Here is a 22,419-nt window from a genome sequence, read left to right on the forward strand (position 1 = left end):
TTTGTCTCTACTTCTCTCTCTGTAAAATCTGCCTTTCCAATAAAATTAAAATAAGTAATTCTTCCTTTAAAAATCTTTTAAAAATGTGGCATAGGGACAGAGTGCTAGTCAACCGTACTAAAAACAAAACAAACAAAAAATGACACATGATATCATGTGAGTGGTTCAGCCTTAAAGACACTGTGGCAAGCACAATAAAGCAGTCACAAAAAGACAAATACTTTGGGATTCAACTTATCAGAAGTACTTAAAGTAGTCAAATTAAAGAAAGCTAGGTGAAAGTTGCAATATACAGGAACTCTTGGTTTTAATTTTGTTGTTTTTCCTCTAAGTCTAATAATTCAAAATAAAGCCTATTTTTAAAAAAAGAATAAAGATCTGTGTGTGTGTGTGTGTGTGTGTGTGTGTGTGTGTGACTCTGACTTCCAAATAAATAAAATGAATTTTTAAAAACAAAAGATGGGGATAAGAGTTGTAGCATGGCCACTAAAATTGCCACCTGCAGTGTGGGCATCCCATAAGGATGCAAGTTCCAGTACTGGCTGCTCCATTTCCAATCCACATGCACCTGAGAAAGAAGTGGAAGATGGACTAGGTGCTTAGAGGCTCTTGGACTCACATGGGAGACCTGTAGGTTAGGTATGGCTCATAGCTTCATCCTGGCTCAGCCCCAGTCATTTTGGCCATTTGGAGAACAAATCAGCATTTGGGGAACAAACTAGATGTAGAGCTGGAGACAAAGAGAGACAGAAAGAGATAAAGAGACAGAGAGAGAGAAAGAGAGAGAGACCAGCATGATCATCGCTCAACAAGCTAATTCTCCTCCAGCAAGTGCCAGCATCCCGTATAGGTGTTGAATCATATCCTGGCTGCTCTACTTCCCATCAGTCTCCTTGCTGGTGATCTGGAAAAGCAGCAGAGGATGTTCCAAAGCCTTGGGACCCTTTGGGTTGGCTCAGCTCTGGCCATTGTGGCCATTTCAGCAGATGGAACATTGTTCTCTCTGTGTCTCTCCTTCTCTCTATAAACATCTTTTCCAAAGAAAACAAATAAGTCTTTGAACAAAGAGAAAGATAAGAAGAATTAAGAATCATTAGTATACACTTCATACAAGAGCTTGAAGTACCCCTATTAATATAGGCAAATGAATGTCATGAGCAAATATTGGTTCTCTTAAGACAATCAATTGGGTTTCGTCTGTCTATTTAAGTAAGCAAGAGTAAGTAGGACAATAATGTCAAAAAAAATGCAGCCTGAACAACATAAAAAGCATACTCTACATTACAAAAAGCCTCCATCCCAAAGCTATGATTTACATGGTAGTACAAGAAATACTAAGACTAATCCAACAAATGTGCAAATTTAGGAATATAAGAAATGTAGGAGAAATTAAAATGGAGCATGTTAATAAAAAAAAGAATCCAGTGACTTATGATGACTCCTTTTGCTAAAGAATAAATTTCTAGTTAACTCTCCACAAAGAAAACGTATGTTTCTCAAGTTACTGTTTTTGTCCATGACAGGTAAGTATTTAAAGCTCAACCTTGTTACCTAATTGAATCTGAACAGGTTGTTTTATGGAACAGAAAAATGCATGAAACTGAAACTAATACTTATTGATTACCTACGTTTGTGCCATGTTCTAACTGCTTTATTCATGCGTTATCTGATAATCCATTTAATCCGCACAAGCTAAGAAGCATGCCTTATTATCCTCATTTTTATAGTTGAGTGCTCCAATCCTGGTTCTTTCACTATGTCACTGGGAATATTTACGTGAGCCATACATGTTCTGAAAACCTAGGAGATCAACACCTATAAAATGTCACTCCCAGTGTTTGCTCCACACCTGCCTTACCTGACTACCAACTCCTACAGAATGGGGCATCTGCCTTGATGTTACACACGTACAGGCACGTATGCTACGCTTGCATTTATTCAAAAAGAGAATGGTGTGTGAAAAGGCTAAATGAGAGAGACAAGCCAGTGAAGGTTTTCATAGTGATATCATCACATTCTTACTCTCTCTTTCTCAAACGCGCACACACACACACACACACACACACACACACAGAGTACCAGAAATTCCAGTGGAAGAAATAGACTAAGAAATGAGATATCTGGGGTCTGGTCTCAGCACTATTGCTGCTTGGCTTCATGACATAAGGCTATTCACAAACTCTATCTCAGATTCCTAACCAATAGTCCCGATAGATGCTGATCTCTGCCCTTCCTGATTTGAAAAAGGGTGAGCCTACCTTAAAGGTTTCTTGCAAACCTGACAGAGATAATGCATGTAAAGTTCCTGGTCATTTATCAGGGCCCAGTGACATCAGTACCCCCTTCCTCCAACGAAAGGATTCAAGACAGGAGTTGCCCTATTAGTAGATGGTGCCTTCCTGTCTGCCACATTTTAGTAACCTGGCATTTTCATTCTGATGATTTTTTTTTTGTGGTATCTTACAAACGTTGGTATAAAGAATGATTCATCATGTAAACTAAAATCACTGCTTACAAGTAAATGCAAACTGCAAATTACAGGGAGAACAGAGGTTTAAAAATGTACTCAAAATAATACAAACTCAAGGAAAGTCACTTAATCCAATATTTTATTGGAAATTGGATCAACTCCAGTTCTCTTAAGGGTACCGCAGTTTGGTAACCAGATGTTAATTCTCTTCTTCTGCCAAAGAAAACTGTAAGTTTTAAAAGCTATTTTTTTTCCTTTTAAAAATCACATCCTATTTATTCTTTCCAAAACATTTCTTTCTCTTGTATTCTGATCACTCAAAGTGTCCCTCCGATCTCCACACTATTCCAAGACACATCAGCGGTGCACAGGCACGAGGCACTGGAAGATAAAGTGCTTTATTCTTTGTGATTTGGCTAAAGAGTAAAACGGACACCAGCAGACAGCCAGCATTCAGATTTGCAGCTAGAAGGTAAGCGTTGTGGAAGCAGCCCAGATCCTATAGTAGAACCTAATGATTCCACTGTAATTAGCACCATGAGCCTCACTAAGGGACAGGCACAACCACCATGAAGAAACGTGACTGCTGGCCTGATCCCAGCTATCAGAGAGGAATAAACGATCAACCAAGCTAACCAATTTTCAAAGCACATTTTCTGCAGCCCCCCCCCCCAGCTGCAAATACAAATATGCTAATCTACGTTATCATGGTAACAATTCTTAACAACACCAAGGCATTTTAGCACTCTTTGTTGGACTTGGCAAGAATTTCCAAACCGTTTTCTCCACATCATCCACTGAGTATTTCCTGATACCCAAAACAGTTTCTTACACCAAATGAGGTTTTTCACGTGGTGCCATCTTTAGGGTGTAGACAGCAGAGTGGACTGGATCCTTCAGGGGGATTCTCTGCAGACTTGACCCCTGAGAGCTGTTCCTGGGTCCAGCAAAGGAGTGTGCAGCCTGCAGCATTACATCAAAGCCGCACACGTCTGTGTGATACATTTAGCTTGCAATGTTAATTATCAAGTGCAACAAAAGCCAGAAAGCAAAACATGAAGCCAAAGTGGCTATCACAACATTAACTAAAGGAGAATTCATAATAAAGAGTAGGTTCAGAGATACGGAAGCACATTTTTTCAATTGTCAAAGGGGAAAATTCATGAACTACCAACCTGAAAAGTACCTGAAAATTGACAAAACCGTATATTTGTTTGCCACTATTTGTGTCCTGTTTGCTTTACCAGCTTTACCAGAGCTTCTCTAAGGATCATCACATATGATCTCTGTGTTGTTGAATTCAAACGTCAAGGATCAATCTCATCTTACTTCACCAACAATTTCCTCACCCTTGAAACATTTCCCTTTTCTTCTCAAATACTCCAATCTTTATCCGTTCTTCTAGAGAAGAAGTACTTTTAAAAGGAGATTGCACAGGGCCCGACAAGCTAGCCTAATGACTATGGTCCTCAACTTACACGCGCCGTGATTCCATATGGATGCTGGTTCTAACCCGGCAGGCCCCACTTCCCATCCAGCTCCCTGCTTGTGGCCTGGGAAAGCAATTGAGGATGGCCCGGGGCCTTGGGATCCTGCACCTGCGTGGGAGATCCAGAGGAGGCTCTGGGCCCCTGGCTTTGAACTGGCGCAGTTCTGGCCATTGTGGCCCCTTGGGGAATGAGTCAGTGGATGGAAGATCTTCCTCTCTGTCTCTCCTCTGTTCTCTATATCTGACTTGGTTTCCTTTCCTCATTGCTGGTCTTATCTTTCTAGTGGAGTACCCACGTCTGGTATTTGGCCTCTTTTCTGTTACTTCTATCATGTTACATGTCTGCACTTTCATTCATGAAAATGACATTGCTGAGTTTGAGACACTTTCATTTGCTCAAAGGAATAACATGCTTATCCCAAACTGTCTACGTCCATTGCAGAGACCCACATTGACTTGGCTGAAGTCATCTTGGTTATAACCACCAGCTTGCCCACCCAATGACCCTGGCATTCATTTCAAGTCTACGGAATAAACAAGGTCATTAAGAATCTTACGCCAGGGACTGACGCCTGAAATGTCCCTTAACTGAAGTCTGATCTTTCCTTATTGCTTGAGAAAGTCTGGGTATATTCCGGCTGGCCACAGGCCACCTTTGTCTAGCTTGGCATTTAAACCTTTTGCTACTGCACTGGAACGCCAAGGTTCAAAGAATGCTTCTGCCTGTAAGCACACCCAATAAATTGCACTCGGCTGTAATGCTGGTTTTGTCTGGCTTTGTCCTCAGCCTCATACCCCTTCCACTTCTAGCAGCCAATTCTTAGACACCAGGATTTCCCAAAATATCACCACACTAATCTGCACTTGGAATTTGGGATTATGGGTAAACGACCATAACCGTAACATGAGACTCGACTTTTGTTAAAAAGATCTATTTATTTCATTTATTATTTATTTATTTATTTACTTATTTACTTATTTACTTCATAGGCAGAGTCACAGAGAAACGGGGTGAGATGGAGAGAGAGAGATCTTTCTTCCACTGGTTCATTCCTCAGATGGCTGAAATGACCAGACTTAGCAAATGAACCAGCTCCAGGCTGAAGCCAGGAGCCAGGAGCTTCTTCTGGCTTTCTCACGTGGGTGGCAGGAGTCCAAATACGTTGACCACCTTCTGCTGTTTTTCCCAAGCCTTTAGCAAGGGCTGGATGAGAAGCCAATCAGTGCTGGGGACAGTATGGTGGCAGATCGCGTAATGCTGCTGCCTGTGGTGCTGCCATCCACAGGGACATCTCTCTGAGTCCCAGCTGCTCCACTTCCCATGCTGCTCCCTGCTAATATGCCTGTGAAATCAGCAGTAGATGATCCAAATACTTGGCCCCTTACATCCACGTGAGAGACCCGGAAGACGTTCCTGGCTGGTGGCTCAGGTTGACCCAGCATTAAGCATTGTGGCCATTTAGGGAGGGAGCCACTAGATGGAAGACCTTTCTCTGTCTCTTCCCCTCTGTCTGTAACTATGCTTTTGAAATAAATAAATAAGAAAGAGAAGGGGAATGAGAAGAGGAAGAGGAAGGTGAGGAAGAGAAGCATGGGGCTGGTGCAGGGGCAGCACATTAATCCTCCACCAGTGGCGCTAATGTCCCGTATGAGCGCCGGTTGGAGTCCCAGCTGCTCCACTTTCGATCGTTCCCTGATAATGGCCAGTAAAGCAACGAAGGATGGAGCCGGCCTCGGGCTTCTCACCCACACTGGGGAACCAGGAGAAGCTCATGACTCCTGGTTTCGGATGAGCTCAGCTCTGGCCATTGCGACCCATTAGGGGTGAACCCTCCAGGTGGCAGAACTCCCTTGCTTCGCATTTCTTCACCTTCATGGCTACTGCTAGTTCGTCTGCTCTTCACCTACCTTCTGCAGCCTGCCTATCACCTTTCTCTGCATCCAGTCTTTGTCCAGTGTACTTCCTAGGTGGAAAGGCTGCAGAGTTCTTCCATCTTACAGGCACAGACTTCCCCTGGGCAGTCATTTATCAGCCATGCAACCATGAAGAACTCACTTCAAAATCTTCAGGATTTCAGTCTTTCCAGTGGAGATAATAATATCAATTATTTTTATCAGCGGATTTCTGGGGGTAGTCTTAGACCCTTATCAACAGTCAGTAGAAGTAAGAGGTTCAATTTGCTGCTTCCACATACATAATATTTACTTCTGAGGATTATTATGAAACATAAGTAAAATCATAAAGAATATAATTTTAGTAGCAGTGTCTATACTAGGGATTCATTTAGTCTAGGGGTATCTTTTGTCTTTCTAAACTCTGATCAGGTTATTTTCCTCCCTCGGAATTTTAACTGACTTACTGCTACACATAGTATAAATCAAATTCTCCAGGCTGGTATTCGAGCAGCTCCACAGTCTCACGCTGGCCTATTTCCCGTCCTTATCTTTCACTGAGTTCCCATCCCCTAGCCCTCACGCTAGCTCTACTCCACCCACAACTCGGCTCACTTTTTCTGACCACATTTTAGCATTCTCCTACTTGTGTTCTTTGCTCCATCTCTGCCAAAAACACTTTTCCTCTCCAACACATCTGCCACAATCGTTCAATCTCTCTAAAGCCAGCTCAAATTCTGCTTTTTTTTTTTTTCACCAGAAAACTTCCCCAGTTTTACCCCAATTGGCGTTTTTCTTTCTCTTACACTTTTGGATCAGCTCAGCTCTTCTCCTGTTCTTTTCTGGCAGACTAGGACCAGGTCTTGCTTACAGTTGCCACAATTGCCGCACGACACTTGACACTCAGAGAAAGTCCATTCCGTTGCAATGAAGTGACGGACTGCAGCATCACAAGTCACTCAACATTAGAAGAAAAAACTAAAGATCCATTCCTGAAATACTTATCTTTGAATGAGTACTGGGCCAAACATAGCTATTCCTTTCAAACTATGACACCACAAAATATTCTATTTTGCGAGAGGGTTTTTGTTTTGTTTTGTGTTGTGTTGTGTTGTTTTAATGCTTTGGCATGAAATGGAGAAGTATAAGGAAAAGAGAATACTAAAAATTAATTTTTTTAAAGAAACATAGAATCGATAACACCCCAGAAGTGTAAGCTAAACGTTGTTTTTATTTAGCTTCACTGCTAAGGAAATGAAAATCTTTGATTCAGCTAACTCCAAACTATTCTTGAACCATGTCTTTCTGAAGAGCTCTTTCCCTATCTCTAAATAACTGGGACAATCCTGTATGTATTATTTATTTGATAACCTACATTGCACTTTGTCATTTCTTGCTCTGATACCTCACGCCCCTTTTAAACTTCTCATCACTTAAGTTTATTATGTCTTATTTTTAACTACATACTCTATTCCATGTGGGTAGAGTTCATGACTTACACTTTTATAGTTTGTTCTGCCACAACATGTACTTTTTACAGTACCACCGAGTTCATATTAATAGAACGTGGAAACTGTATTAGTTCATGTGTGACTTTTTTTTTCTCTAAGTAAAAAGAACTGGAAAACAATTCAAAAACTAAAACAGTTTGAGACAGGTCTTTCATTTGATTTGAGAAAAACTGAAAGTGCATGGCTAGATACAGGCTAAGACAGGCATAATTCCTGGCTCTCATTTGAGTAAGGCCTACTTCCGTCTTTGCCAACCTTAATGGAAACCCCACTGACTTATGGCTCTACTTTCAAAGGTGTTCTCTCATCTCACGGCAATTCTGCATTTTTTTTACTTTTTTTTTTTTTTTTTTTTTTTTTTACATTTTTAATGTCTTCTTTGGCATTTCCATCCATGCTGAGCTGTCTGGGCTGTTAAACTCTTGAGTGATTTTTTTTTTTTTTTTGTCTGTTTCATGGTTCAAATTTGCAAAAAAAAAAAAAAAGAGATTTATTAATTTATTTGAAAGGTACAGTGGCACAGAGAGAGAGAGAGACAGAAAGAGACAAAGAGGTCTTCCATCTCCTGGTTCACTCTCCAAATGTTCACCACCAGCTAGGAGCAGACCAAGCCCAAGCCAGGAGCTCCATTGAGTTCTCCCACACAGGTGGCAGGAAGCTAGACACGTGGTCCATCACCTGCTGCCTCCCACGCACCTTAACAGGAAGCTAAAATGAAAGCGTTGAGAAGCTGGAACTTGTACGGCCACTCCAACACAGGATAGAAGCGTCCCAAGGGTGGGCTTAACCCAAACTGTGTCACAGTGCTCACCCCAAGTTGCATATGTCTTGAGTCTCAAGCCTAATTCTCCCCATAAGCCCTGCTATTTTTAGTGGACAATTGTGTATAATGTTATAGAGGCCGCATCAGTGCCTGAGACCTGAAGTCACTAGTATAGTGCCCTTAATATATAACTTGAAAGTTATTTCATTTAATTTTGAAAACAACTAGAAATATTTGGTTCTATCATTGTTCCCATGATCTCAGATTTAAAATCAATTGGTCTTTCCAAATCTTGGATTTCTAAAAAACCCTCAGGCCCACATAAGAAGTCTGTCCCTGCTAAGGTTTCCATTCATCACACAGAAATCATTACTTACACAGTTTCTGCTAATAGGAGATTCAGTTTCACTGCTATAAAAAGATTTAATGTGCAACAGTTTCAGCATGACTCTCAAACCCCAATAAGCAATGTGACCTCTGCTTGGAGATGTTAAACTTCCACACAAAATGGATTGAAAAGCCGAGGCAAACAGCTAGAGTTCTCTATTCATTTTCACAGCTGCTTGGGCTACTGCCCAATCTCCATTACGAGGGTGGTCTCTTGCTTTGTTTTCATGAAACCTATAGCATGTAGAACACACTTCAATAATGTATAGATTTCAGCCTTCAGGATATTATATTGTCCCCAGTAGCTCGACATTGCATCGCTCTCCTCCTCAGACAGTCAGAAACCATAATAATATGGCTCCTACTTGAACCAGCTTAAATGATGTACTTATCGTCAATGAGATGAATAACCAACATCCTATTTTGAAAAAAAAATCCTCTACAATTTTAATTTTATGTCCCCAGGCAAGGACTTGAGTCTCAATTTAAAAACTTACAGATCAAAAGTACATTGCAGGGGCCTGGCGGCGTGGCCTAGCAACTAAAGTCCTCGCCTTGAAAGCCCCGGGATCCCATATGGGCGCCGGTTCTAATCCCGGCAGCTCCACTTCCCATCCAGCTCCCTGCTTGTGGCCTGGAAAAGCAGTCGAGGACGGCCCAAAGCTTTGGGACCCTGCACCCGTGTGGGAGACCTGGAAGAGGTTCCAGGTTCCCGGCATCGGATCGGCGTGCACCGGTCCATTGCAGCTCACTTGGGGAGTGAAACATTGGATGGAAGATCTTCCTCTCTGTCTCTCCTCCTCTCTGTATATCCAGCTTTCCAATAATAATAATAATAATAAAAAAAGTACATTGCACTGTGTGTCCAGGTCTGACAATGCTACTCTAACCCAGTTTAGAAATGTGCACATGTCATATTTTCACAGATACAGCAACAGAATTTGTCCATTTGTAGCAGTTACAAATACATACCATACACAGTTTCTTGAAAAGAGAGAGCAAACTAATCTATCTTCCTCCTTCCCTCCTACATTTCTTCCTTCTTTCCTTCTATCGCTTGCAGGAATGCAGGTGTGGTGCCAGAAAATAACAGCAATGCTAATATTCGTTGCTATTGTACACTGATATAAACCCCATGAAACAATCCCTATGTGCTTGTAGTACTATTTCATCCCTGATAAATGCTGCTCAAAAGAGTTACTGAGGGTACATCCAAACAAAAGCAACAACATTTTTAAACACCATGCACTCAAGGCTAAGTCAGCATTTAGATATGAGCAAACAAGATCAGGGAATGCACTACTAACTGTCTCAGAGCAGCCCCAAGAATGTCTAGTCTTCACGATTATGATCAACGCAAACAAAGTATCTTTGAGTTCGGTCTTAAAATAGAGAATCATAACATACCCACCCTAAGATACCTTGGTAGAGATCAGATATTTCACATGATGGAGTCAAAGCCTACAGTAGGACGTGACTGGTCTAAGGTCACAGGGTCAGAATCCCAGGCCTACTGATTCTTCACTACCACAGTGCCCCTTTTGGCAACCTTAACTAAAGTATTTTTTTTTTTTAAGATTTATTTTTTTATTTTTATTACAAAGTCAGATATACTGAGAGGAGGAGAGAGAGGAAGTGGAGATGCCGGGATTAGAACCAGCGGCCATATGGGATCAAGGCGAGGACCTCAGCCACTAGGCCACACTGCAAAATACTAAAGTATTTTAAAGAAGACTGAAATAAATGCAAGGACGGGTACAATCTCATTGATAGGAACTCCTTGCAAACTGAAAAAAATATATATAAACTTAGCAACTGTATTTAATATGGTTAGCCCTGTATTTTCTTCTTATCGATCGTCCCATATTTGTAACTCTAAGATGACAGACACTGCCACTTACAAAAACTTCCAGTGGCCTTTATTATCTATTGAGATGTGCTCTAAAAATACATGCACTATTACAATATTTATTTATTTAAGTAGAATCATTAGGGAGGCAGATTCACTTGAAAAACATAATGATGAACACTTATTAAGTATTTATGCACAGGGCACTAAAATAAAAATTTTACATTTATTACCTCGTTTAACCCTATGAACCCTTGGAGGGAGAGTGCTGTTAATAGCATCATTTTGTAGATGAGGATAGTAAGATACACAGACTCATGATCTAACCAGGATCAGCCAGGTAAGAGGCACAGCAAGGATGCCATCTGAGTCATTGGCAGTCCAGAGCCCACACCTTTACCCATTGAGCCAGAGGACCTTCGTACAAGGACAGTAGACATTCCAAATGAAAAGGGGTATTTATCTTTCGATTACCTGAGGTTAGGAAATTAACCAGAATACATTTTATTTTATAGAAAGATGTAATTTCCCAGCCTCAAAGAAAATTCAGAAGCCATTAATCCAAGCCCTTCACTTAACACACAAAAGAATAGGTGCTCAGAGATGCTAAGTGATTTGCCCAAGGTCACACAACTGTTCAGTGACAGAGCCTGGTATTATAGTCCAGGGTTCTTCCCATTGTTCCAGGTTCTTCCCCCTCTGTTAATCCACAGGCTACAGAATGTACTGTTTAAAAGAGCAGTTCTAGGCACCAGATAAAGACTCTGAAAGGAAACCCTGACTTTGGGGAAACAGAATCTCCAAAGAGCGGCACATCAAAGAACAAAGTATGTGTGTAATTTAGTGATTACATGTTCCACAAACAGAAGAGATCTCACTAGCTAAAAGAAAGCCAAAGGTTCTATTTTTCCGTTAGAAAATAAAAGATATTTCACTGGTATTGATTGGCTCAAGCTGACAAGGGATAGTAAAAGCAGTCTGTCTGCTGGCCGTCTCTTCACAATTGGCCGTCCACTTAGAAAGGTTGTAATTTCGAGTTATCAGTTGGTGGATGCAAGTGTTAAACAAAGCCTACAGCAGCAGCCCAGACCATTTCCTCCTCTCCCCCCTTTTTAATGAAGCCACAAATTCAGTGGAGTCTGGAGATTTAAATTCTAATCATTTTCCCTTTGCCCTTTAACATAGGTGTTCCCAAGGGAACCTTTACTTCCAAGCATTACTATTCTAGGCCCCGGAATCAATAACCTGCAGCTCTGAAAGGCAAGAATACCAAGTAAATGCTGTGGTTTTTTTTTTTTCTTCTCTCCCTATCCCAATTAAAGAAAATGAAATCTATAAGACTGTGGAAGAGCCTCCAACAGATTCACCATAATAATAATAATAATAAAAAAACCTCAAAATATCTCAAGCTAGACTAAGCAAATGCTGCATTCTGCACAAGCAGCTAATCCAGCTGACTGCATTTAGAAAGAATGCTTCCCTAGACAGAGTAGCTACATCCCTAGTTGTCTTTCTGTCCCTGATCTCCTTCCAAGACAATCAGCAGCAACACTCACCTTACTTGTCTGTGCCTGATGAGACTCTCCAGAACATAGCCAGAGCCTCTGTACTTGCACAAAGTGTGGCAAAACAATCCAGAATTAAGGCTAAAGGTGCTCATTTAAAATGCAATTTAATGGATCTTGATGATGCTTTTGTAGGCATCACCCTGTCCTCCTGAACCAACACAGATTTGTGAGTACTTATCTAAAGTCTGATTCACTCAGTTGTATCAACAAGAGTCTATTTGTTAGAGAACGGGCACAAACATAAGAAGCTGGGAATCAATTCGATCACAAAGCTAGTAAGTGGTAGTACCAAATCAAGTCTTGACTCCTCAGGCAATCCTCTTTGTCTAAGATGCAGCTTCTCAGACTGTAGAAAGGGCAGACAGGTCCCATGAATTGTACCTTAGAGACGATTCTATTTCTTCATTATTCCAGGAGGCTTTCAGTCCAGTATCCCTGGTCACATCCCATATTCAAGGTAACCCAATAATAGGTCCAGAATCCCATACATTCTTGGAATTAGTGAACTAAGTCTATAAACAATGAGGTACCTAGGTCAGAACCAGTACGGATCACTCTTCAGTCTTCAATTACCATTCTCACAAGACTAAAAGGTCCCAGAAACAAGGGAAAATTAGTAGACAGTATAAATGTATTCAGGCTAGAACACTGACCCTCAGCCTATTGTCAAAAAGAAGATCTTAGTTACGTTTCTGAGATGGTCATCTGAAAAGTATGGTGCTCAGGTGATAACGGTGGCCCCACATGTGTGTCCAGGGAAGATGGAGACAGGCTGGGTAGAAGGGAGACAGTAGAAGAGCAGAAGAGGAAAATCAAAGAGAAAAAGGAGGGAGAAGGAGGAGGGAGAAGGAAAATATGGAAATAGGAAATGGAAGGGATTTTTTTTTCAAGGAAATTTTGACTATTCCATTGTTCACCTTATGTACTGATTTTGGAACCTACCCCTAAGTAAGAATTAAATTCAAACTAATAATTTTTTTTCAAGATAAACATGACTTCTGTATCACCTAACTTTGAACAGTCCTCTGTGCTTATTCCTTCTTCTAATTTCCGTATCATCATTCCCATCCTTCTTTCTACTTGAGTGTGGAAAAACAAAACTACAAAGAACTTTTCAGATATAATGTGGTTCTTAAACTGAAGTACAGACTACAGAAATAAAACCGAATTTTAATCTGTGTTTAAGATTCTAACTGTAGCAATTTGGCAATGAGACGTCATTGCATTGTGATCCTAATATATGAAGCTCTTCAGCTCCACCAGACTTTTTCATTCCCCAGCCAACTGTCTCCTGTCAGCCATTGTTTGAAATTTCTTAGCTCATGGGGATTTCTGCCAAACTCTTAATTCCATGAACTCTGTATTATCTCTGTAAAATTTAAATCCCAGGCTGGCTTCCCCAGCCACCCAGCTCATTTCTGAGCTCTTACTAGTACAATCTATGTTATGATATGAGAATAGAAACCAATTCCGGTATCAGTCTAAAACATAATTAGGAAAGCAAGCTTCCATAATCACACACTTTGATAAATTTATCTTAAACTCCATTCGTTCAAAGATAAGACTTTTTTCTGAATGATTTTTTGTTATTAAAGTCATGTGTATTAAGAGTCATGATCTTGGAGGCCTTCAAAGCACCTCACCTAACCTCACGAACCATCTTCATCTACACCAAGAATTTATCAGATACTTGTCTTCAACAGCCAATTTTTAAAATAGCTCTCTATTGCAGGTGGTAAGGAGGAAGCTTGGATCCCAACCATGAAGACTCTCAGACCTTCACCACAAACTATTAATACGAGCAACAAGGACTATATCCCCACTGCCAAGGAGGCCACAGGGAATTGGATGCCCTCGGAGGCCAAGTACTCTGAGGTCACCCACCCCCAACCGGAGCTTCCGCAGGGGATGGAAGAAGTCCAAACACTACCGTGCAGAAACCAACGTCATCAGAAAGACAACCAGAAGCCCTGAGCGGTTCGCAGAAACAGAAGAACGATAAATGTCCTTCGGGACCAGGGAGGAGAGCTTTCTCTGGTCCGAGCCTGGCTCCACCTCTGGACCCCCGCCCTCCCTCACAATGACCATTGGGATTGCTTCGAAAACCCCTCACAGCAAACAAACAATCATACAAACTAAAAAAAACCTAAAATAAATAGACAAACAACAGAAAGTAGAGCTTGAAATCTGACAGGAAAGAGCTGGTGTGGATTGGCTCATGCCTCGCTGGATGGGACACAAAGATTAGTTACTCCTCACCATGGTGTTGAGGATTTTCCTGCACACCCCCCCCCCAAAAAATGTGTTCTGCACCTTAAATGTCGACAAATGTCTTGTTAGAGTTACAAGCCAGTCTAGATTATCCTAAAATCTGCCAAGATCAGCAAAATTATACTTCAACACAACAAATGGCTAAATACTAAAATGAAATAGACACGAGACAGTTGAATAGTACCTTATAGCCATTTTAAGGTATATAGCAGCCGGTCCTGAATATAAACTAAAACTGAAATGTCAATGAACTAATCATAGGTTGTGGTTAGGACTTGCTTTTTTTTTTTTTTTTTAAACATACTGGTTACTCAAAACCATGTCAATTCCATAATATTGCAAATTGCTGTTGATGTTATATTGGGACTCTTAATTGACTGGGATGATATTCTACCAGCTCTAACTTCGGACCAGAAATGGTCTCCCCAAGAAACTGTTCAACCCATCTGGTCAATAAGTAGCTGGACTCTATGCTTGGTACATGTTTGCAAGGAAGGAATCTTGATTGAATTTGAACTGTAATACTGCATCAAGGTGGAGGAATCCACCAGGGGGGAGGGGAGAGGAAGGGGTGGGGGGATTCCCAGAGCCTATGAAACTGTCACATAATGCAAAATAATTAATAAAAAAGAGAAAAAAATAGCTCTCTATTAAAAAGAGAAGCATGCACATTACAGAATATTGAAAATGCAGACAAATACAACAATTGAAAGTAACACATCACACACAGACACAGTTCATGTCCTGTGTACATGCTACTAGGCTTTCCCTCCATCCCACATAAACATAATGGCATACACATTCTCACCAAAATAATGTTATACTCCACCAACTCTTCTGCAACATAATGTTTTAAAACCAACAATCATTATGTTTCCATGCTAATCAATTTTCTTCTTATCTACTTCCTAGGCCAAGTTTAGCTAATTGTACCAAATCTGAAACCATCACCAAGCAAATTCTTACTTAAAATTTCCTTTTTCCATGCCGGGCACCTGTCTTCTTTCCTTCATCCATCTGTCCAGAGCAAGTCCTGCTCAATACTTCCAAAAGTGCCAGGCCTCCTCCTCATAGCCCTGGCATACACATAACTCCACAGCAGCAGTGGTAATAGCAGCACCAATAATACTACCACTTTAGAATTGTAAATTTTATTTTCCTTATAAATATGCAAAGCTTAATTCAAAGCAAAATTTTCTCAATAAGTAGCTTACTTTCAGTTGGGAAATATATATATATGTTTGTACGTGTGTATGTATGTATATAAAATGTATTATATACACAATATATAAAAATATATATATCTTCAAATCAGACACCACATTGGCCAGATATAATTGAATTTTTTAAACTTTTAATAGGTAAATATTGGCTAAAATATTTAGGATAGCCTAAATGGTAAGAACAATAGAACCACTTCTCCAGGCTACTTATTAATGCTTTTCTGGCAGCATTATTTCAGTTTTCTGTATTTTAAACAATTTTATGTAAGAAATCAATCTAATTTGCTCAATTCTTAGATTCAAACATTTTTTAAATGATATAAGCACAAATTTACTGAAAACTGAAGTCACAAGGTTTATTATCTTGTTCAATTCTTTTTTATATCTGAGTTGAAAACGAACATAAGATTAGTAAGCACCGGAAAATGGGGACCAGGAAGGTTGGACAAAAAAGCACAAATAGTTCACAGTCTGACAGAGAACAGAAAGTTAGGCTGGTAAATGGTCAGACAGAAGGGGGAAATAGGGAGAAAAATCAACTTTATAATCGATTAGTCAAGGAGCCACTGGGAAGCAAATATGTAAGAGCTGACGACAGGGTTATTTCTTACTAAGTGATCATTTCATATGGCTAAAAGAAAAGGCAAAACAGAGGAACCAAATTCATAAATACAATTGCATCCTTTGACTCAAAATCTCAAAGCAAACACTGAAATGCCTGATATGGGAAACATCATGCTGGACAACAAACACCATATGTCACGCACCCCCTAAAGATGAGATGATCATTATCAAATTAAAGTTGTCTTTTTAGTAGAAAAGGTATTTTAATTTTAAAAAAGTCCTTAAGATTAAAAAATTACAACTCAGTTATCCTTATCTTCAGCTCAAATAGCACGCTCAACAGGATAAAGTGTTCTGTTGAAGATTAGAATCGTCATCATGAAACTCAATCATCAGACTCGCAAAATACATAATCAAATCATTTTTATTGATCCAAGATTCAAACCTAAATGTCAACTTGTGGGAGAGATCCGTATGTACTCTTGATTCACAGTTGCCATGTTTTAAATAAAGGACATTTTCTTTTTAAAATGAACTCCCACCCATCTGCTTACTGGTCAAATCCCCTACCCTGGGTCCAAATTTAAAGTCTGACTTCAGCACTAATTACACTTAAGTATGGGTTCCCAAAGACTACATCTATCAAATAAAGGCTGATGTGCTGGAGACTGAAGTCTTGTTAAACCCCGGAAATAGCAGAGTAAGAGTTACAAATGGAGCAACGCCATTTCATTCAAGTTTGTCAGAGGAAGCTTTAAAAGAGTAGGTTTGACAGACCTTCTATTTCCAGTAGCAGGGGTAGACGCAAAGAAGAAGAAAAACAATTTCCTGCTATCTACACTGAATAATGCATAATGGTGGTGACAGGAGACACAGGGCTTGCAAGCATCATCACTTAATTAAGCAAAGAAACATTCATTTGTTAGAAATCCTGGGATGGAATATGCAAAAACAAAAACAAAAAGACTTATAAACATATCCCTTTGCTTAAAGTTATTCCAGAGTGCTAGTTCAATAACTTACTTCTTAATTCATTCTGATCATCACATGTTGGTTGATGATTTTTGATAACAGGAATTTAAAAGCCCTGCTTTCTAGGATTCTGGGCCTTAAACAACTTAGACACTGCTTCTTTTGAAGCCCGTCTGCAATCCTGTTTCATCTTAAAGCATAGAAACACAGAACTGTGAAGCACACCTGTGTAGACAGGTCCAAGTTAAAACTCCAGGTCACTGGCAGCTGACTGACCCACTCATAGACTCAGTTCCCTCCCCTGTAACATTCTCAGCCATCCTAGAACTCTCACAGCATTCTCACAGTGTGAGACACCTAATGGCATTGGCACAGCGCCCACATGCAGGAGGCACTCCATAAGGGACTGTCATCAAGTGTGGACAACTTTTCTCCTGTTCGTCTGTGCCTCTGCTTGGGTCCAGCTTGGAACTAGAAAATAATATCAAAAAGTTTTATTACCAAATCGTGCAAGATTTCAAATGACTCAGATCAGAGATTGGCAAGAGGTCTGAGTAACTTTCAGACAATCTCTCAATCCCCAGGAGGTAACATAACCTATTGAAGTAGTCAGTAGCAATGGCAACAGGCGCTGGGCTTTTCTAGTTCTCTTCACTGCACATTAACCTGTTCATTAAACCAAGAGAAGGACACAATGTTGCATCCCAGTCAACTCCTGTCAAACTTACCAGAGGAACTGGTATTAGATACTCACTATGAGTATCCACAAGGGTGACCCTGGGGCCGTGGCTGGGGGTGGGGAGATGATTTAGAACATTTTTCTTCGATGATTTGAATGTGATGATTTGTTTGTGAACAAAGCTACTACCCCCTTATCATATTAGTGGTGCTGATAAGGTCCAGGAGGGTACTACATTCCACAACCAACAACTGCCCTGACTCCTTGTAAAGCAGATGTTAGATTCTGGAGTCAAAGATTCACTAACATCTGTTTGTGCTACTTCTTGTTGAGATTCCTCTGTGTGCAGACACCAAGATGAGTCAGGTGTCTCTGTGGAGGTCCGCTTCGCCCTTCCTCCAGCTACCTTAATAATCAAGGGCTTCAACCGCATTAAAGCAAGCCTCCTCCCACTCCCAAAGTAGCTGGCAGCCAACCAAGGCTGTCTCTCAACTGCAAAGAGTATCCTGTCCCGCAAATGCCCCCATTTTGTCTGCTTCACGTACAAGAAAGGGTGTGAGAGGCTGCAGGAGAGAATTAGACAGGTTTTCCTTGGCTACTTGCCATCAGAGGTAAACAGCTTTGTGTAGTTCAAAGCAGTCCCTGGTCTCATTTCCTCATGAAAACAATCTCTGCAGTCATTCACACTGTAGGTCTGAGGAGGTCAGTGAGAGCTGGAGAGGCAGTAAGTAAAGAAACATCTGCCCCGAAGCTTAAGGAACCAACTTCCATCTTCATGTGACTGTGGCTTGGCTTTTGATCTCTGCTTCTCAAATAGCAGGCTCCAGAGGCAGAAGACACATGACCACTAATGAAAGGCTTTCCAAACACTAATAAGACCAAAAAAACCTGGAATGTATGCATTGTTTTTCAAGATATACAAACAAAAGGAAACAGCAGTGTTGGCACACGTGGACCACTATGCTCCTAACACACCTGTTACCTGCTCCAAGGTTTCTGTCCACTTGTTGGCTCATCCCGTTCCCTCCTCTCCTGCTTCTCTCTCAGGGCCTGCATCAAAACACTAACCTCCAGCTCCCTCCCTGTCTCCAGTCAGTCTTTTTACTTTATTTTATCTAAAAGAGAGAGTTCCCATGGACTGGTTCTATTCCCAAATGCCCTCACCACTCAAACTAGGTCGGGCTATGGCCAGGAGCTAGGAACTCAATCCAAGTCTCCCATGCGGGTGGCAGAGAACCAACCTCTTGAGCTATCATATATTGCCTTCCAGTCTCCAGCTCGCCTTTCTACCACCTTTCTCCCTCCATCCATCTCTGATTTCTTCTCTTTACTTCTTAGGTACATTCACATGCCTTCTTACCAGGAACATTAACAATGGCCTTGTCATTAGCTGCCAAAGTCCCAGTGGTTTGTTGTATGACAGCTATATTCAGTAGGTAGAGTTTTAGGAGAGCTAGAATCTAGCGGAGTGAGGGTGACAATGACCATCAAGAGTCAAAACAGCTGGAGAGAGCAGTGGTAGAAATTCATTTGGAGTTCAACAGGGCAGGGAATGACCAATGACAAATTTCAGTTTATGTCTTCTAAAAGCACAGTGGCTTTCTAAACACCATTTAATACTTTGTAGGATCAAGACCCAAGATCTTACAGACAACTCAGAATTCTGCACAGTTAATGGATTCTATCTTGATACAGAGTTTTCTCAAAGAAAATTTGATTTGCTTGGTATTCAGTCTGCAATCTTTGGTTGATTCTTCTAAGAGGATTTCTGTCAATTTCTTCTCATACACATGAAGAAGTTTTTAGAATAATTTTAACCTGGGTTTTTGAGGTTTAAAAACAAAAACATTCAAATAGACCAGAAGCAGTTGCTAAGTTCCTTCTGAAGATGTTGAATAAGAAAAAAGGGGTAAAGTCTACACAAAATATTGCTCCTACTATTTTCTAATCACTCAAGACATTACTGAGCAAGGCACAATGGGCAAATCATCACACTGGGCTCCATGGGGATGGGGGGATAAGAGAGTACTTAGTCACACGGCTGCCTTCAAGGTGAAGCATCTATACCCCACGTGTATGTAAACAGCTATGGCAGAAGGTGGAACTACAAAGGCCCACGGCAGAGACACAGACAAAGGGCTCCAGGCATTCAGAAGAGCAATTGATCAATTTCAAGTGAGGGACTCTTGGAAAAGATCCTGAGGATGTCTAATTCAAACAAGAGACTAACGATTTTCCTGTGGAGCAGTGTTTCAATTTCTGTGAGCTTCTGTTGGGGGAAGCTCCATTTGTGGAACTTCTACAGGCACTCTGGTCTATTGTTAACGATTCCTGGGCACAGAATTCCTCCAGACACACCCTCTTCCAGTCACCAACATGGAAGTGGTAAGCAAAATAAGGACTGAACTCTAAAATTGCAGTGAAATTAATATGGGACTAAAGTACAGGCATAATTCACTCAGCTAAGCTTCATGGCCTTTTGTATCTGATAGCAATAATCCCATGGCAACTAGAAAACACACTTATCTTATTAACGAGACTGGAATTATTTTAATTAGGTATCTCCACATGCACCAACTGTTAGAAATCAGACTGTTTTGAAACAGTTGTTAATGACTTAACACGGCAAACGTTTTCCTGAATTTCAGCCTGAAATCTATGTTCAAGACAGATGGGGAAGAGCCTGGCCCTGCTGTGAGGCAGAGGAACAGCCTTGTGGGACCAGGGATGCATTTTCCACCGGGATCCAGCAAAAATGGTCCCAGAGATACCCAGAGAGATGATCGTAAACTCTGATAACAACTGCTACACTGCAAGTTCAAAATCTGGCACTACCAAACATCTAATTATGGCAGAAAATGCCTCATCTCAGAAACAAGTCTCAAAATTTCCAAAGTCTCACGGCACCTAACCAGAATATCCAGAAGGTCTGGCTCTCCTAAGTACCTGTGAGTTTCTGCTCTGATTCTGATAAACCCCGTGCCTTAAGGCACGCATCAGGATACACCTCCACCCCAGTCTATGCTTCAGTTCCTGGTGGGAATAAGGTTGCATTGAGTTTATTATTAATTCATAAAAAGGCCTTAAATCTTTGAAAAGACTGTCGGTAAACCGACAGAAATATTCACAGTGCCGCTTTTGGCCATTTAAGCAGGCCAAGAAAGAAAGAGGTCCCTGGCCTGCCTGAAGCATGTTTGGAGACAGGGAAAAGCGGCAACTATAAAAGGAATGTTATTTGATGTTTTAGCAACTGGGCAAGTATTGCCCTTCATGGTACTTCACCATGGAGAACCTCTACCTTCCCATGGAGAACAAACATCAGAAGCAGCACACAATAAGAACACTCATTTATTCTTACTTATGTGCTGGCCTAATTAGAGAGGAAAGAAAAGCAGTTCTCTTACAACCTGTCTAGCCTTCTCCTGCACCTATGACAAAGATGCTTCTAGAGAAAGGGAGAGGAAAGCAAACCCAGAGTTCATCATTGTTCATTTCCAATGCTTTGGTTGTCTAGACCTTGTATTTTTCCAAGACTGTCATGAACAAAGGCCTTTCCTCAGCAGGTGTGTCCAGCGTACCAGGCTCCCTGGACTTCCAAAGTTTGGTAACATGGAAGAATAATTATATGCATGCGCACATATACAAACACAGCTCTTAGTACAAGGTTTTGGTATTTAGACAAGAAAGATTATTTTCTGAAAATCTAGAAAGCTGAGGGTCATGGTGGGTATAGCTTAGTAATCCAATTAATTGCTTCACTGATTAAGTTTTTGAAGCTCCAACTCCTTTTCCAGGAAAGAAAAAAAAACTTGCAGTTGTTACAAAATGCAATAGCAATTGGGATTGGCACTGTGGCATATCCGCTTAAGCCTCTGCCTGCAGTGCCTGCATCCCAGATGGGTGCTAGTTCGAATCCCAATGCCCCACTTTGGATCCAGCTCTCTGCTGGTGTGCCTGAGAAAGCAGTGGAAGATGCTACACGTCCTTGGATACCCATGCTCACATAGAAGACCCAGAAGAAGGCCCAGTCTCCTGGCTTCAGACCAGCCCAGTTCCAGCTGTTGCAGCTATTTGGGGAGTGAACCAGCACATAAGATTCCCTGGCCTTCTCTCTCTCTCTCTTCTTCCTCTCACTAAAACTGCCTTTCAAATAAAAAAAAATAAATAAATCTTTAAAAAATACAGTGATGTCTTTGTTCTTTAGTGTACATATTTTGACTCGTAAACTGAATGAATTCAAGAATGAATCGTCCTGGTTACTGATTCTTCTTTCCTCTGTTGTTCTAGTTCTCAGAGCCAACGCTGCTGTGGTGCTGAATGATCAAAGTGCCAATTTACCCGGCTTCACACAAGGCCAAGTACACAACGGAACTGAGGGCCCGGCGCAGTAACCTAGTGACTAAAGTCCTCGCCTTACACGTACTGGGATCCCACATAGATGCCGATTCTAATCCCAGCGACCCCATTTCCCATCTAGCTCCCTGCTTGTGGCCTGGGAAAGCAGTTGAGGACGGCCCAAGGCCTTGGGATCCCACACCCACGTGGGAGATCCTAGAAGAAGTTCCTGGCTCCTGGCTTCAGATCAGCTCAGCTCTGGCCATTGCAACCACTTGGGAAATGAATCAGCAGATGAAAGATCTTCCTCTCTGTCTTTCCTCTGCTCTGTATATCTGATTTTCCAATAAAAATAAATAAATCTTTAAAAAAACAAGGAAGAATAAGAAAGAATGGAACTGAATGCCATACGCCGAACATCCTTTCCAAGGGAGGTAAGTTGGCT

General features: G+C 41.0%; 1 protein-coding gene across 3 annotated transcripts in view; it reads right to left on the bottom strand.

The window, feature by feature from the left end:
- TTC28 (tetratricopeptide repeat domain 28) overlaps window positions 1-22,419 on the bottom strand; it is a 502,210-nt gene that overhangs the window by 297,130 nt on the left and 182,661 nt on the right. The gene's annotated exons all lie outside the window — the stretch shown is intronic.

This window comes from Ochotona princeps, chromosome 29 (assembly GCF_030435755.1).
Source record: "Ochotona princeps isolate mOchPri1 chromosome 29, mOchPri1.hap1, whole genome shotgun sequence".
In the NCBI taxonomy this organism is placed as follows: domain Eukaryota; kingdom Metazoa; phylum Chordata; class Mammalia; order Lagomorpha; family Ochotonidae; genus Ochotona; species Ochotona princeps.